This window comes from Danio rerio, chromosome 22 (genome assembly GCF_049306965.1).
Source record: "Danio rerio strain Tuebingen ecotype United States chromosome 22, GRCz12tu, whole genome shotgun sequence".
NCBI classification, from domain to species: domain Eukaryota; kingdom Metazoa; phylum Chordata; class Actinopteri; order Cypriniformes; family Danionidae; genus Danio; species Danio rerio.
Window position 1 is genome coordinate 13,121,317 of NC_133197.1, and position 18,922 is coordinate 13,140,238.

General features: G+C 35.1%; 1 long non-coding RNA gene across 2 annotated transcripts; it reads right to left on the reverse strand.

The window, feature by feature from the left end:
* Window positions 1–3,929: 3,929 nt before the first annotated feature.
* Window positions 3,930–17,178, reverse strand: LOC141380193 (uncharacterized). 2 transcript variants are annotated; one of them, XR_012397825.1, is made up of 3 exons: window positions 16,993–17,178; window positions 5,476–5,553; window positions 3,930–5,386 (listed from the first exon to the last, which is right to left on the reverse strand). It is a non-coding gene; the product is annotated as an uncharacterized lncRNA (long non-coding RNA). The 2 variants fall into 2 exon arrangements; XR_012397826.1 differs by lacking the exon at window positions 16,993–17,178 and adding an exon at window positions 8,901–9,023.
* Window positions 17,179–18,922: the final 1,744 nt, after the last annotated feature.

Sequence of the window (18,922 nt, forward strand, 5' to 3'; positions counted from 1 at the left end):
TAGAATATATTAAAATGGATTTGGGAATCATGATCCAATCAAACGAGGCAAAGCTCATGAGCGAACGCTGCATTCAGGAGTTTTATAAAGGCACATACCGTCACCCTAATTAGCACACAGGTTGACAATCCATTTGAATGACACATTGATCCCATTAAGGGAGGTTGAAATTCCCAGAATTACTTTCCATTCCAACTAGCCCCTAGATACTCGTACGTATGGAAGCGTACGCTTCATAAGCCCCAATTTGTGAAATAAAAAGAGCAGCATCATAATCCGATGCTGTACCAGATGGAAACTTTTCTAGAACTGTGGTTCACAAACATGCTTGCGCATGGAAAAGGAAAATGATTAAAATTCATTAATTAATTCAAAAGCACTCACCATTCACTTGTCTTTTTGAGGCTAGTAAGAACAATAATTAGCGTTAAAGACTACTCTGCTTTGTAGACAGCAGGTGGGAATTAAATTAGAATCGTGTAGCTGTGGTGATCTAAAAATTGATCGGCGCCCACCGCCAACTGTGAGACATAAATACAAGCTTAGCAGAAAAAAACACACAGCCATCAGGCCTAGCCGAGGAATATAGACTGTAATCTGGAACTTGCAACTGTGGCGATTCTAGTCCCTGAGGTGGCACATTTTCCCTGAGTAGCTCATCCTCTGCAAACAGGAAAGACACACTCAGCTGACCCCAATATCTGAGAAGCGATGCCCGTCCTGCAGGTCAGAGACACGGACTGGGAGAGTGGGAGGGGGCAAAGGTCACTGTGGAGATATAGTACACACAATTCAGTGCACCAACTAACCCCAGTTAAAAAATATATAGCAATGTCTCTAAATCTACAGAAGCTGCAAAAGATACAAAAGAAGTTAGTTTTTTTTTCCGTTGGGAATGAACTAAAGAAAAAACTTAATTATTTATAAATTCCGCTGCATACTATACTTAAAGAGATAAATCACCCAAAAATGACATCACTATTTAGACTCCATCATGTGGTCTGAAATCTTTATGATATTATGTTTAACACAAAACAAGATATTTTGAAAAATGTTGGCTCATGGGATCTTATGATTTCCAAAAGGGGAAACAATTCCATGGAAGTCAATGGATACCTTCAACCAGCATCCTTAAAAAAATAAAAATAAAAATAATAATAATAATAATAATTCACTATAACCTATAGCAGTGTTTCCCAACTTTGTTCCTGAAGGCACACCAGCTGCACATTTTCAACCTTTTGCTAATTAAAAACACCTGAATCAACTCATCAAAACATTACAAGATATTCCAAAACCTCAAATGAATGGATCAGATAGGGGGACATTAAACTAATGTACAGTTGATGTGGCTCCAGGAACAGGGTTGGGAACCACTGTCTTGAGGTATATATTGCCACTAAATTTAACCATTAAAACCCCTTTACATGATGGCAATTATATATGAAAATGTACAATAAGATTATGAAATACTTCAGGGTGGCTGTAGCAATCTGATGTCAATGGAAAATGTAAATATTTTAATTAAGGTGGCAATTTTATAAAAACGAGTGCAATTTTCTTTAGCGTCCATTTATTAATTCTTTTTTTCTTTAGCTTAGTGTCATTTTCAGAGGTCTCCACAGCGTAATGAACCACCACCTATTCCATCATGTTTTTTGCAGTGGATGCCCTTCCAGCCGCAAACCAGTATTGGGAAACACCCATACATCTTCATCCACACACACTCTTACACTACTGTCATTTATTAACTCATTTATTTTCTTTTCTGCTTAGTCCAATTATTAATTAGGGGTCGCCACGTAGGTATAAACCCAGGCAACACAGGGAGAACATGCAATCTCCACACAAAAATGCCAACTGGCCCAGCAGGGGCTCGAACCAGTGACTTCTGAGGTAATAGTGCTTACCACAGAGCCACTGTGCTTCCATTTATCACCCAATTTCATTTTATAAATTCATACAAATTTGGCAGCTTGTAATATATTTATGATGGTTACAGCACCTGATCTACCAGGAGATAAAAAAAAAGTACTTTATGAAACTGTGATTTTTATCATACAAATTATACAAACACGCCACATCACAATTTATTTGAATTGATTTTAGCAACCAAATCTCAAGGGTGAAAACAATTTATTTGTACAAGTTTACGTGATTCTGAACTCACATGAAATCACCACCCCATAAAATAGTTATTGTGGCTTTTGCAAATTGATGTCACAGAAAATCCTCACTATTTTACACAATCATAATTTTGTTAATTAATTAATTTCAAAAATTCATATGAAGTTACAACCATGGAAAAGTTCTTCGACAATCATTCATTTATTTATTTTCCTTCGGCTTAGTCCCTTATTTATTAGGAGTCACCACAGCGGAATGAATTGTCAACTATTCCAGCATACAGTATGTTTCACGCAGCCAATGTTCTTCTAGCCACAACCCAGCACTGGGAAACACCAATACATTCTTTCATTCACAAACGCTTTTAGTTTACCCAATTCACCCATACTGCATGTCTTTGGACCGCCAACCTGATTTTACCAAGTAGGACATGTTCCTGAATTAACATCTATGACAACATTCCAATCAGCCAATCAGATATAAGGTATACGTTTATGTTAAGCTTAAGAGTTCAATTTAACCATTAAACTGTGTAAAAACAAAATGTCAGACTTTTAAAGTTAAACCACGCTGTTGTAACCCAACTGCAGAGGCAGAAAAGCAGCGGCAATTCAAAAGCGCCTAGACATTTGTATTTATTTATATTTACATGTTTGTCCATTCTACCTTGTTAGTCAGGTTGGAAGGTGAAAAGAATGATTTCCTCGGAGATATGACAAATTGCAGTTGACATTTCATATCACAGCCTCTCACGAAACGCGAGCCAAATCTTTTTAAATTAGTCTGGTCCAGACCGAAAGAATTCTCCAGTAAACAGATTATTGTCCGACCGCAGCGTGCTGACGGAAGTAATGCCACCTGCGTGATTAAATCTGACATTTACGCTGACATTTAAAGAAAGAAGCAAGGAATTATTACTATTACTGTTATTACAGATTCAGTACTCTTTTGTTTGTATTTTACCTGGTTTCTGTGTTGGAGAGCCGACCGTGAGGCTTCAGAAAATTGGATGTTTGTGTTTTACAGTAGGTCGGTAAGGACAGCTCCTGACACAACAGATATTTTAAAGGTTCTGCTACTCAGGCTTTTGAAAAACTGGATTCATAATAACACAAGATTTAACACAAGTAAAAAGTAGTTTGTTTTGGAAACTGATATTTATAGATCATGCTGAATGAATAAGCTTTCTATGGTGATCTATGGTTTGTTATAATAGGACAATATTTGGCTTGAAGTACAACTATTAGAAAATTTGCAATCCGAGGGTTAAAAAAAAAAAATCTACATTTTGAGAATGTTGTCAAAATTCAATTAAATTCTTTTTACTAATAAAAAAATGTACAAACGATACACATTACTAATCAAAAATGACATTTTGATATACACTGTAAAAGATTATATGATCAATTAGTCATAATAACATAGGTTTTTAGTTTATTGTAACTTAATAAACTAAGTTAATCATGTTCTAACTTAATTTTAAAAGTTCCGCAAGTTGTTTTAAATCAGTTAAACATAATATCAATGGACTCAAGTTCAATGGACTCATAAGGTTAATTTAATTCAGCTTAAAAAAAATAAGGCAACCAATATTTTAAAATTGCTTCAGAGCTTTTTCACCTTTTTATTGAGATTGGATAGTGGAGGACAGACAAAAAAAAGTATTGGGAGCAGAGAGAGGGGAAGGATCAGCATAGGATCTCGAGCCGGGAATCGAACTTGGGTCGCTGTAAGCACTATGGTGCTTTATGTGGGTGCACTTCACTAGGCTATTGCCACAGACAAACCAACCAATATTTTTAACAGTTATTTATTTAATAGTGTAATGATTTTTGGTGTCAAAGCAAAATTGATAATTGATACAATGCATTGATGTCCATTTTCAACATCCAGATTTATTTTTTTTTTTTTTTACTAACTGCATCTCCGTTTAATGTTTATTGTGTTTCATTTTTTATTTTATTTTTAATTTTTTGTGTTGTCACTTGTCACTTTATGTACACTGGAAGCTTCTATAGCCAAAACAAATTCCTTGTGTATGTGAAGCACACTTGGCAATAAAACTGATTCTGATTTATAAGTATAAACGTGCTAAAACACACTGGTTTTTAATGGTAAATAATCTGGATGATAAATTGAAGTTAAGGATTGTAATATATGCAGCAACAAACAAAATTTTTAGAAAGTTAAAAAAAAAAAACTAAGAAAATTACTTTTAAAGTAATCAAAATTTAATTTACATTACTAATCAAAGAAATGCACAAACGATACACATTACTAATTAAAAAAATATTTACAATAAAAAATGTATAAAATATCTTCATGGAGCACAATCTTTATTTTATTTTAACTTAATTTTAACCTTTAATATAATTTTATTTTGTTAAGTGGTTTTTGGTGTGAGCAAATTCTATTCATTTTTTGGCTATTCACAAATATAACCCTGCTAAATCATACAAATTGGCTTCAAATGGTAAAAAAACAGCTGATAAATTAAAGCTAAGGATTGCAATCTATCCGAAAACAGCAACAACAGTGTGAAGCTGAATAAATCATGAGTAATTAAAGTTAAAGAAGCCATTCGGAACATATTTAACTACTTTTCGTTTGACTAGCATTTTTGCTAGCATGTAAATCGTCAGCAGGGCACCCTAAGCAGCTAACAAACAGCTAGCTATTGCAGTTTGTAGGGTAAATATTTACTCTTTAATTGCAATAGAGTTTAAAGAAACATTTAGCTTAAATAGAAAATGTATCTCTGTGAAAATTAACTAGATTTACAATTAATTAGCATAGTTAATTTGTGCTAGCATAACCACAGACTAACTTTTGCTAACCAATTATGATTTATTTTTACTTTTCACACTTATTAAATACAGAGAACAGCTGTTTATAACAAAAAAAAATTAGATATCAATCTTTAAAAAAATACTTAGTAAGCTTCAGTTTTGAGTGTTATATGCATCAGACACTCAAGTGAATGACTATGGGCATTTAATATGCGTGTTGTCTGAGAACTGCAATTTATTCAGAGAAATAGTGATTACACCAAGCAAAAAATGAACTACTCAGACAAATTCTTTTCTTATCCGAACAGCATTTCGAGCCTGTAATAATACCTGCCTCTGTCGCATCCATACAGAACATCCAAACCTCTCGCTGCATCCCTCAAATTGTAGCTCAGGCTGTTAAAAAATGCCATTTTCTTCATCTTTCGAGCTGATTGCCGGATAAAAGTCACTCATCCGACCACGAAGACCTGGTTATAAAAGACGGAGACACTTTAGCATATAAAGACGCACCTGCGGTCATGATCATTACGCCACATAATGTACAATCACACCCAACCTGGAAGTGCGCAGATAAAGCCGCCTGGTAATTTGGTGTCTTCTTTTTCACTTCCATTTCTCCGCCTGTCAGCGCGAACTAGGAAGGGAGAGATTGTTTCATTAGTGTCCAGTCCCTCGAGCAGTCAATCACAAATTTTTTGTTGTTCCCCGTTTCTTTTTGACTCTCAGGTGTGAGTAATTGGTGTTAGCGTTGTTAACAGTCGCTCGCGTCAGCTGACTAGTGATGTTTTTCATCTCAATTCTCCAGGCCGAGCAAATGTTACCTTAGGAGAGAGGTTTTTGAAGAGAGGTGACAACTGAATAATGAATCTGTCAGATGTTGTTTATTTTAAGATGTCATTTTGCTAACACGAATACTTCAAGAGGAATCATTACTGGCTAAAATGGTTAATTGACTGCTAGCATAGCTTGTGAGGAATTATTTGGTGTTCATTTCAAATACAGAGTTAAAAGAAATAAGTAGGCTTAATTAAAAATGTTATTTTTAATTGAATTTGTTTAAGTAGTGAAATTATAACCTACAAAAAAAATAAATAAAATAAACCTTCCGGAAACATCATTTTATGGTTACAATAAATAAACTGAAATGCTTATAGGGAATGTTCTGTGTAAGTTATTTTTAAACCATTTAAAACTGACCACCATGAAACATTCTCATGATTTGATTTTATGTTTAAAATACCCTATTATCTTTTCAAAACCCAGGCTCATTCTGAAAATGTACCCCTATATACATTTCTAGAGATCGCCAAATATGTCCCAGGAGGTACATTTTTTTTTTTTTTTTGAGTTTTTTTTATGAATCCACCAAAGGCCGCTGTGTATGCCATTCACACCTGCTCTTCTTGCACAAATCCACCAGAGGCCGATATCGACTAACTGACTGACTAACTGAATGATCGACTGACCCAGCCTGGTAATCACAGTGGGTAATCGCAAAAAGGTACAGCATCATACCGACCCGTAACACTTGTGTAAAATACAAAATGCAGCCATAGGTACTAATGGCTACATAATTCGTGCTCTCCAAAAATGTATAAAAGGATACGTTTTTTAGAATGAGCCCGTGTTGCAACAAAACAGTTGAATTAAAATGTTAAATCAATTAGTAAACGGCAGGAATAATAGCGTTTCTTTGGTTACTTCTAGAAACAAAGCAGCTCCAGAAAGCTACCGTTGTAGTCAGAATTATTAGCCCCGCTTTGAATTTGTTTTTATTTTAAAAATATTTCCCAAATGATGCTTAACAGATTAAGGAAATTTTCACAGTATGCCTGATAATGTTTTTTTCTTCTGGAGAAAGTCTTATTTGTTGTATTTCGGCTAGAATAAAAGCAGTTTTAAATTTTTTAAACACCATTTTAAGGACAAAATTATTAGCCCCTTTAAGCTATATATTTTTCGATAGTCTACAGAACAAACCATCGTTATACAATAACTTGCCTAAATTACCCTAACCTGCTTAGTTAACCTAATTAACCTAGTTAATCCTTTAAATGTCACTTTTAGCTGTATAGAAGGGTCTTGAAAAACTATCTAGTCAAATATTATTTACTGTCATTCAGGCAAAGATAAAATGAAACAGTTATTAAAGATAAGTTATTAAAACTATTATGTTTAGAAATGTGCTGAAAAAAAAAACTTCTTTCCATTAAACAGAAATTGGGGGAAAAAAATAAACAGGGGGGCTAATAATTATGACTTCAACTGTATATACTAGGGCTGCGTTTTCCGAATGAGCCTGTGTTGTCTTTTTAAATTATTTAATAGTGTTGTTTTATGGTTAAACAATTATAACCTAAAAACATGATGATCAATCAATCAATCAATCTTCAAAAAAATAAAAATAAAATAATAAATAAATAGCTTTACTGGAACATTTTGTGTTAATTCAACCAATAGTCTACAACTACTACTACAAAAAATAAATAAAAAAATGTTCTACACCTTTACTATAACAAAATTGTATTTTATTATTGTATCATTTAAGCGAGAGTTAGGAGCATAGAAGGAAAGATATTCTCACAACAAGCTACCATCATACTGGCTGTTTTTAGTAAAGCAAACACTAAACAATTTAGCTCTTAGTGCTTTCTGCAGCAAGTCAAATGTCAACTAGTAGGACATTTTAGAAATCACGGCTCGCACTGTTTATTAGCTATAGTCGCAGCATGTGAACTTATCTCTCTGCACTTTAATCAATGCTATCTATATGTACTCTTTTCTTTTTTAGGCCCTTTGTTGCCAAGTTGCAGGTCGTCTCCACTGACGCTTTTAATTGATTTTACTGCCGGCAGAAAAGAGCACAATAGGCCGACTGGCACTCTAGAGAAATCGAACGTAATATAGTGCAAATGTCCCTTCAAGAGCCTCAATCAGGGACGCCTCTCTTGTAGATGGACTGTACACGATCAATAGCGATTCTTCCTCAAAAGGGGCTCCGTTTCCCACACAGCTACACCAAACACAACCCACAGACACATGCTGACATGTACAAGCATTTCCTAAGAGCAAAATTAGCATAAGAGATGTATGTGGAGGTTGTCGTCAACTCTCTCATTCCGTCCAAGTTTCCTTGACAAACTCTTGAAAGCGAATTCATAAAAAAGGGTTTATGTTTCATATAAAGATAATCTTCAAATAAATAAGGAGCCTCAAAGAGGCGCAGGAAATATTGTTTTCATTATTTGTTATTGCGCTGAAGCTAATGCCATTAGGGCAAGAGTGCTCACAGTTTATCTGGCGGACAAATACTGCACATATTGCGTTTACGATTACGGAGAATACAAAAAGCAGCTGCATTCATTTACAGAGCCTTTCAAACACGATTGTTATCTCTCGAATGGAAAATGTTTTTAATTTAATTTTCAAATTAATCTAGCGAACTCCATCAGTATTTACACTAACTGATTTTTTTTCTCTGTTATCTAAACTTCAACATGACAAAATACATAATTACAGATTTAATGGTTGATCATTTGTCTTTTTTTTTTTGGTTGAAGTTGGCACTGTTCAACACAATCTTTTTTGATTAAACACACAGCAGACAACCCATTCACATTAATAATCTCTATTTTGCTTGTAATCCATTAAAGAATTAATTGTGAGTCCTGATGAGACATATTTTCCAAAATATTTTACTATTTAACAAAAAAGCAGTATTAAGAGTTAGCATCGTTATAATGCAGATCTGAATACAGCCACTAAATTAAAACGATAATGTCAAGCATAACACGTTTTAATTCATAACAGCTGATTAAGCGTTAACACACACTGACTATTAGGTGGTCTAGACGAGTAACAGTTTTGTAAAACAATACCAGGTTTCGAGTTATATTTGCCCGTACGTGTCCTCAGGGACACACATAATATTGCACATGGAAATAAGTGAGAATAGTAGGTTAGAGAGAGAGGGAAAGATACATAATGAGACGGCGCGAGGCTCCCGGCAGCAGAACAGCCCTGAGGACTGTTGATTTCTCTCAGGTGCTTCACCGCGGCGCGTTTAAAGAGCCAAATGCAGAAATACTCACGGGGTTGCCGGGCAACCGGTAGGGCAGGGCGGGAAGACTTTGAAAACATTTTCAGTCGCATATCTAACGGTCAACACTGAGGTATCTAGTCGTCAGGAAAAACTAAGAGGTCTGTTTGTTTTTATACACTACATAATGTCACTGTGAAAACTGTAATCATTTGATTTTATGTTATGAAGAGTTTCCGAGAAAGTTTTGGCGCTATTCTCCACCCCTCTTACCACCTGGGTTTTCAATTATGGATTCCCAAATGGAAATAACCTATATAAACATATATGTTTTAATATAGGTTTTAATATATGTGATATATAAAATATGCACGTATGTTAACCTATATATTTACCTATATATTAGTAAATTTGTTAAAATCCATCTATTAGACAATATAAATATAAGCCCATGTAAGACATTTTTTTTCAAAATTGAGTTATTGACATATTCTTATTAAATAAACTTAAAAATAAACTTCTTTACAATATGGGATTTTTTTATAAGTTGTTTACATTTTAATACTTGTTATGTAAAAAACTGATGTTACACACACTGTTTGCTACAGAATGCAAAAACTTTTAAGCTCAATATCTCAAAATCATTCAGAACGCAGAGAGAACCTTATAATTTTTTTTTTTGCTTAAGAACAATCAAATAATAGCCTTCAAGAAAAATATATAGTTCAAGAACGAAAATAAGACAAATAACAAACAGAAGAAAAAAATTAAATAAAAAACAAACCATTATACTATTCCTTCTTTTCCACTATCTTCACACTAAAAATAATTAACATTGTAAATGTTTCAGGACAACGTGTATAGCTTTCCATCTCCTCTCATTTATTTGCCATATTAGAGTCCACAACATTCCAATTCGCACATACATCTTTTTTTTTTTGTTATTTCTTAGTTATTGTCTTGATAATAGAAAAATATGAGCTAGGCATCTTGAATTTAAGACGCCAAATGAGATATGAGCTATATAGGAGACGTATGTACATATAGGGCTTATACTGTATGTGGATATAAAGAAACAATTCAGAAGACCTATATGGCCTGTATATGCACATAAATGCACCTCAATTTTGCTTACATGTGGCGTATATACACATATGCAGCACATATATTATCATATATGTGCATATATACTGCATATAGGTTTCATATATGCGCATACCCTCATAGGTTCTTTCCATGTGGGTTTGATTCCATTAAAAAATCTGCAACAAATCACAGTAAATGATAAGGATATGAGGTATCCAGTCGTCAGGAAACACAAAGAGATCTGTTTGTTTTTATACACTACATTACGCCACGGTGATACTTTAAAACTGTACATAATCATTTGCTTTCATGTTATGAAGGGTTTCTGAGAAGGTTTCGGCGTTAATATCCACCCCTTTTGCCACCTGCCTTTTTAATCTGCTTGTTAAGTCGTGAGGTATCGGTGACATATGGAATAGTGTTACCAGGTCCAAGATGCTACTCATTTGTATTAAGAAAACATTTGTTTATGACCATGGTCTTTTTAGTCTTATCACACATTTAAGTGAATTTTATAAAAAAAAATGGTGTACACCAGGGGTTCTCAACTGGTTTGGCCATGGGACCCAAATTTTTACATGGTCATCAAGCCGCGACCCAAATTTTTAGGAACTACAATACAAATTATAATTAATTTGTATTTATTTGTTAACATACACAAGTAGATAAATCATAAGAAAATCACAAAGACTTACAAATAAACAATATTTCATTGCTGTCATTCAACAAAATGTTTCAAATTATAGAAATATTACAAAGTAAAAATGACAAATACTGTGGTTATGGGAAGGAAAGATTAAGTTACCATGACTTATGACACACATACCTACACATGACATACTGAGGCTTTTTTGTCATCAACATATGTAAATCCATACTTTACATATTCAGGGTCGTACTTGCACTTTGACATATTTGTTGCTCTAATTAAATAAAAAAAAATCTCAGAGTCAAACGGTAGGGTTGTCGTGCATGCATTTAAAAATAAAAGTCAAAATAAGTTAAAAATTAAACTTTTGTTTTTTTGACCACACACTCCGCGACTCACTGAAAATGTTCCCGACCCACTAGCTGAGAAACACTGGTGTACACAACAGTGTCTGGACTTTTAAAATTTTATCACTTTTTGGCCATCTGATATTAGGCATAAATATATATAAATATATATATATATATATATATATATATATGTGTGTGTGTGTGTGTGTGTGTGTATGTGTTATTTTAAGTATTACATGGCTTTGTAAACATTTATTATTATTTGGTGAGTCTCCCCAGACAGTTTTATAGAGTGCTTTTTACCCGGAAGCCACTTCGCGTGATGTCACACTTAATCTGATTATATATTTGATGGATTCTATAAAAAAAAAATTTGCAAAAAATTATAGTAAATTGTGAGCTATCCAGTCATCAGGAAACATTAAGAGTTCTGTTTGTTCTTATACACTACATAACATCACAGTGATACAAAAAAAGCACACAGTTTCATAGAAATAGGTTTTGAAAAAACGTATTACAAACACTCAGAATAAATGGACTAATATGTAAATACCTTAACTGTGTGTCTGAGAAGCTGAAAATATGCATTCCATAATATTCTGTCTCCAATGCTGAAGTAGAGCTAGATAAGTTGAGCAGATCAAATAAACGAATATGCTCAACTAAAAGAGACAACGTTTTAACAAGCTGCTGTAAGAAAACATTTTCCTATATAATGTTCTCCCTTATGTGAAATGTGAACTCTTACAATTTATTTCAAGTCAGTGTAAATACAATGCAGTAAACCTATAGAGATCAATGGGATCTGGGGCCGGTTGCACTAGCAGTGTGCAAGTTAAAACGTAGCCTATTTTTTTACTTAAAGGGACATTAAGTTACAACTTACACATTACTAAATATTTTTGTGTTGCACCACTGAACTTAGTTTAAATGTAACTCTACAATATGTTGCAACTAAATTACCGCAGCATCCCCGCATGTATAACGGAAGAAGAGAGATGACAGCGAGATTAGTTTACATTACAAGAATCTCACGACAATAATGAAGAATGATCTTCCTCTACTCACAACCTCATTTTCCTTCCATCTCGCATATTTTTTTTTCAGTTTATGAAAGAAGTTTAATTTTCTTTTAAGGAGTATTTTGTGAGAATTGTATCCATCAATCAAACAAGAATTTCTTCATGACTGAGTTTTTCTTCCTGCTCTTTTTTCTTTTATATAGGAAATAAAGAAATTTAAGTTTAATGTTTGGATTACTCCATGTGTATTACGCGTGCATTCACAGTTAGTGATGCAGGCATGTGCATCATCTGTTATTAGTGACTGACTAATTTAATGTTCTATAAAAATGTAATTTATAATTTAATTCTCATAGCAAGATTATATATAGATGCATTAGTTGCTGAATTTTAAAGCAGTTCAATGATTTAAATGCTTTTTATTGGATTTTACCTCATTAAGTGAGCATGCCTTTACGGATAGCTTACAATTTACTAACTATGGTTTGCCTTAACAGCATGTGGTACAATTGAAGTGAGAACAAATCTAGTTACAAACTAGCTAGTAGTAGATATGGGACGATAACAGTTTTTAAGGTTAACCGCTGCCAATATTTTCTGCTAAACTGTTCCTCAGGTATGTGAAAGCTTTTTTATTTACTTTTTGTTGTTGTTTTTAGGACAACAGTATCACCAGCAGAAAAGATCTCCAAAGATTTACTCATTCATTTTATAGCACTTTTCCGGGTCGCAGGGGCAGCAGTCTTAGAAGAGAACCCCAGGCTTCCTTCTCTGCAGACACTTCTTCCAGCTCTTCCGGGGGGATGCCGAGGCGTTCCCAGGCCAGCCGAGAGACATAGTACCTCCAGCATGTCCTGGGTCTTCCAAAAGACCTCCTCGCAGTGGGACATGCATGGAACAGCTCCTTAGGTAGGCGTCCGGGAGGCATCCGAAACAGATGCCCGAGCCACCTCAGCTGACTACTTTCGATGTGGAGGAGCAGCGGCTCAGAGCTCCTCACCCTATCCGTAAGGGTGTGCCCAGCCACCTTACGAAGGAAACTTATTTCAGCCGCTTGTATCTGAGATCTTGTCCTTTCGGTCATGACCCAAAGCTCAAGACTATAGGTGAGAGTAGGAACGTAGATTGACCACTAAATTGAGAGTTTTGCCTTTCGGCTCAGCTCCTTCTTTACCACAAAGGACCAGTATATCTCCGCATTACTTCACCCAGGCTCATTCTGGAAACGTAGTCCCGCGGACGTTTCTGGAGACCGCAAAATACGTCCTGGGAGGTACGTATTTTTTGCAGTTTTTGTTTTTGCAAATCTGCTGTTCACACCCGTGCTGTTTTCGAGCGACCGTCTGTCCAACTGACTGGGCAACCGGCCAATCGGCCGACCCACACTCCTACTTCCCTAAACCCAAACGGTTTTACCGATTGACCCGTCCTTGGACCGCCCGCCCGCTCACTTGCTTCCTGAAACCCAAGCATCGATTTACAAAAGCCGTCCAGAAAAAGAAAAGCCCTTGTCTAATTTTGACCTCGTTTTCGGATTTTACCACATACTTACCCTGTTATGAACTCTTCATTTTATTTTTTGGATTCTAATTTTGTCCTACCTGATTTCTGGAACCCTTCTTCTCCGCTCCGCCGATGTATACAACGAGCTAACCGGACAAATTAGTTGCAGCGTGAAAGCCCTCCACACAGAGGTGAGCTGTCAGCCGGCGAGCGCGAACAGTTCGCTTAAAAAAATTTAATGCAGCCATACCTACCTCCGGCCACGTAAATCGCGGTCTCCAGAAATGTCCGTAGGACTACGTTTTCAGAATGACCTTGGGTTGGCATTACTGCTGTCGCTTCACCAATCCGCCTGTCAGTCTTACGCTCCATCCTTCCCTCACCCGTCAACAAAACTCCTCCACCTGGATCCACTTGAACTCCTCCACCTCCAAAGGTTCCATTTTAAATTTTGTACAGAAATCTGTTTTTGAAACAAATGAAGACAGCAGAATCATTGATTCAATGATTTATTTGAATTATTTAGCCTGACACAACATCATACCACATAAATATTAGGTTAGATGTTGGTGGTGACTTCATGTGATCAAAATTCGATGTCTAACCACCGTCTAAGGACAACTTTATTTTGATGTCCAATAACAACATTGATTTTAGGTTGTCTTACAAAGAAACCAAAATCCAACGTAAAGGCAACATCTCAAACCAATGTCATATTGACGTCAAATACTGACATTTATTTGTCAGGCATGGCAACCAAATTCCAACATCTGGTAGTCCTCATACTGGTAACATCCACACATCAAGCTGTAACATCATTAGACGTTGATATTTGGTTGATTTTAGGTTGTGTTGGAAAGTGACCAAAATCAAATGTTGAGCCAATATCAGATATTGACATTTATTCATCAGATATGGAAACCAAAATCAAACGTTTGATAGACGGCATAGTGGTAACATCCACACATCATCAAGCTGTAACATCATTGATATTTGGTTGATTTTAGGTTGGACGTCGGGTTCTGATGTCAACCCGATTTTCAATTCCAAACAAAATGCAACATCCCCCATTGGAGTACAACGTCAATCTGACGTCATGTTGATGTCCTGTGCCTGCTGCTGTTTACTGTTCCAAAATATTTTAAATGTTTCTCAAAATAAAACATATTATGTCCAAAGGGGGAAAAAGTTCTTTTTTTACCCCAACATTTAAAATGAATATATTTTAGAGCAGTAATCATTGTGAAACCGTGATATTGTTATACAAACTCATTATACTGTCAGAATTTTAAACAGGCCTATGCCTAGCTAGTAGTTACAAAGCCCCTAGCCAATTTCCGTTCCAGATTAAGAAAGAACTTACTATCAGCTGGTGCAACCCTACCCAGGCTATAATGACACATTCCCATTATGTGGACAAAGCTGTTTTGGAGTTTACTCTATTTTGTTCCTTTGGATTATTTTCTCTTTGTATTTCATAATATTAAACACATCAGTAATAACGCTGTGGAAAGACTACTTTAGAGTTTTTTGGGTTACTCATGGTCTGGTGAAAGTAAATAAGTTGCGATTTAATTTCCAACTTATGAACTGTGAGGAGAATAATGGCACCTCACTGTACTAATTTTTACAGTTTAACGGAAGTTACTCCCATAATTCACACAAAGCATCACAGGGTGTAGGAAAAAGGTGGCTAAACCGTCTTTTAGCAGGCGAAACTCACACAATACAAGTTTTCTAAAGGGAGTTGGCGCAAAAGAGATCACAGGAATGAGCAGCTGGTCTTTTTCCTCACGTCTGTTTAAACGTGTTAATTTATTCATGTTGAGCTGAGGGAATACTTCAATTCCTACTCGGAGGATTTGGCGTGATGGAGCTATTTTCACATCATTCTTTCGCGACTCGTTTGACACATTTGCGCACTGGCGGTTGTGATTTGATAACAAGACCAGGCTTGTTGTAATGTTTCAGTCTACCGTGATTTTGTCAAGTTGTCCTCGTGTGAAATTACATTAAACTCGTCTTCATTTTTCTTGGTTTATAGATGAAAGTCTAGTGTAATTTTGGGATTCCCAAACAGTTTTTGAATCTTTTAATCTACATTAGGGTGGCTCAGTGGTTAGCACTGTTGCCTCACAGCAAGAAGGTTGGTGGTTCGAGTCCCAGCTGAGCTAATTGGATTTCTGTGTGGGGTTTGCATGTTCTCGGCGTGTTTGCATGGGTTTTCTCTGTGTGTTCCGGTTTGCCCCACAGTCTGAAGACATGTGCTATAGGTAAATTGAATAAACTAAATTGGCCGTAGTGTATGAATGCGTGTGTGAATCCGAGTGTATGGGTGTTTTTCAGATATGAGTTGAGGCTGGATTCTACGTAAAACATCTGAGAATAGTTGGCGGTACATTCCGCTGGGGTGGCCTTTGAAATACAGAATAAGCCAAAGTAAAATAAATAAATGAATGACTGAATAATCTAGTGTCCAGTGTCTACTGTCTTGCAACATTCTTAAAAATATCTTCTTTGTGGTCAACAGAGGAAAAAACAGTTAGAGTTTGAGATTTGAGTGTAACTAAGAAGGTCAAAATGAATCACTTTAAACTTTTCAGACATATCAAATAAAGATTGTTATTATCTATTCAGCATTCCCTGCATAAATCCACGGAAAGGTCATTTCCGGCTCGTGTTGTGCTAAGTTGTTTCACAAAGTTGACTGAGGCCAAATTTCAGACAAATATCTAAACGAAGAGAGCGATTCATTAGTGGCGCTAATTGAAGTTGTTAATTCTCAAGTATCAAAGTTTAATGAGTAATTCATCCCACACTGTTTGTGCTACATAAATGAATAACACCTCAAACCATGTGCTCTGTTGAGGAGAAGTGTGTTGTTGATTTTCTAAGTGGTCAGACTTGTGATTTGTCATGGACTTACATTGAATGAGCCACCTCTGAGAAAAAAAAAAAAAAAAACACCAAAGAAAAACATAGATTTGTGGAAATAATACAGTGGTAAAGTGAAATTAAGAAAATAATAAATAAATAATAAAATATTCTAATTTGAGATATTAGTCATACTCATAAAATATGACAAAATCAACAATTCCACCTCAGACAACTGTCTAAAGTCAAGCATTTTTATCCCAGAGAAATTTCCACACAGTGATTCATGCCTTCATTACAACATGGATTACTGTAACTCTCTCTATTTTGGTATTTCACAGTCTTGTTTCTCTCTCGTCTGCTGCTGCTAGACTACTCTCTGGCACCCTTAAGTATGAGTCGGTAACTTACTGGTTACCCATTAAATACAGAATTGATTTTAAAATTGTATTATTTATTTACAAAGCCGTCAATAATCTTGATCCTCAGAACCTTACAGACTTGCTTTGTCCGTATACCCCCTCTCGATCATTGAGCTCAATTTACTCACCGTGCCCAGAACACGTGTAACCGGTTCTGCGTTGTGTTTTCTTTGCTTTATTAAGGAATAACCAGTCGGAGATCTGCAGTTGTGACGGCTCTTTACTCACTGAGAATAAATCAAAAAGCACAGCTTTTACAGTGTGTCTTCGCCCTTACAGCTTTTCTCTCCCATGCATAGTCAGTGCAGAACGGGAAGAGATGAAGAGAAAGATAGAACAAAACTCCAAACAATATTAACAAAGTGACAAAACATACCTGAGAATAAATCAAAAAGCACAGCTTTTACAGTGTGTCTTCGCCCTTACAGCTTTTCTGTTAAAAGTAAAGTGCAATGCATTTAGCGTTCACATGCTTCAGTTAGGCTAAAGTCAATCAAAACCTCAATTTAAGTGATAACACAAAAATAATGAAATATATGTGAAAAATAAAGGTATAAATATTATTTAAACATGAAAACTAGCTTTAAAAGTTATCCATAAAGTAAAGATGATTAAAGATTAATTGGAGCTTAGCAGACACCCACCTATCCCATGCATAGTCAGTGCAGAAAGGGAAGAGGCGGGCGCAAAACAGGAAATTAGACAGCGTGAGCTCTCTTAGAAATTTAAAGGAAAAGACACACACTAACAAACACCTCAGGTACACTTACTAACACATTAGATAAAATACATATTTTGTGTAATTCTATACCTTAATCCAATTATAATTTTCATACCTGTTACACACACCTTTAAAAAACAAGGTGATCGTGCTTTGCTGTTGCTGGTCCTAAACTCTGGAACACTCTACCAATTCACATTAGACTTTCTCCCATCATTTCTGTGTTTAAGTCTCTTTTAAAGACCCATCCATTTTCTCTGGCTTTTAATACTCGTTGATCACTGTTTTATCGCTTTTATTTGCTTTTTTTTTTTTCTGCTTTCTTCTCTGACTTTAGTACTCCTATGTACAGCACTTTGGTCAGCCTTGGTTGTTTTTAAATGTGCTTTATAAATAAATATTGTATTGTTTTGTAGATGAAAAGTTGTGGAGATATAGAGTTATGATATATAAATGTTATATCGAGATATCTACAGCAATAAAAAGGGAAATAAAGTCATATTATAATATCTATGTGAGTTATAACTGGACAAATTCATCGTTGTAAGTTATAAAGTGATACCATCATGATATATAAGGCCCCAACTGTGAGATATAAAGTCAATATTGAGAAATGTGAGGTCATATAGGGTAACAAAGTCATATTATGGGATATAAAGTCAATATTGGGAGATTTAATGTCCAGGCTGTGTGAGTCCATAGTGAGATACTAAGTCAATATTAGGATATATAAAGTCATTTTGGGAAAAATAAAAATCAAACATGTCAAGTAAAAAAATGCAAAACTATTATGTCCTAAATGTAAGATAAAAAGACTATTCTCATTCATTCATTCATTCATTCATTCGTCCATTCATTCATTCATTTATCATTTCTTTTCTTTCTGGCTTAGTCTCTTTATTGATCAGGGGTCGCTACAGAGTAATGAACCGCCAACTTATCCAGCTTGTGTTTACGCTTCCAGCCACAGCTGGGAAATAAAAAGACTGTATATATCCAGACTGAGAGCTAAAATCATATTGTAAGACAAAGTGAGACAGATTTAATAAAGTAATAATTGTGATATAAATGTAATATGTTTCAACATAGAGTCCATACTGTGCTATAGAATGTCAATTCTATCATACATAAATTCATAATTGGAAGTAATAAAGAAACAGTGAGATATCAAGTCATATTTGGAGTTATAAAACCATAATTGCAAGACAAGATGAAGCCATATTGTCAGATATAAAGTCAAATTGGGATATAAAAATCAATATTGAGAAATATAAACGTCATATTGTGAGATTTAAAATCATAATTGGAGAAATAAAGTCACAACTGTAAGATGTGAA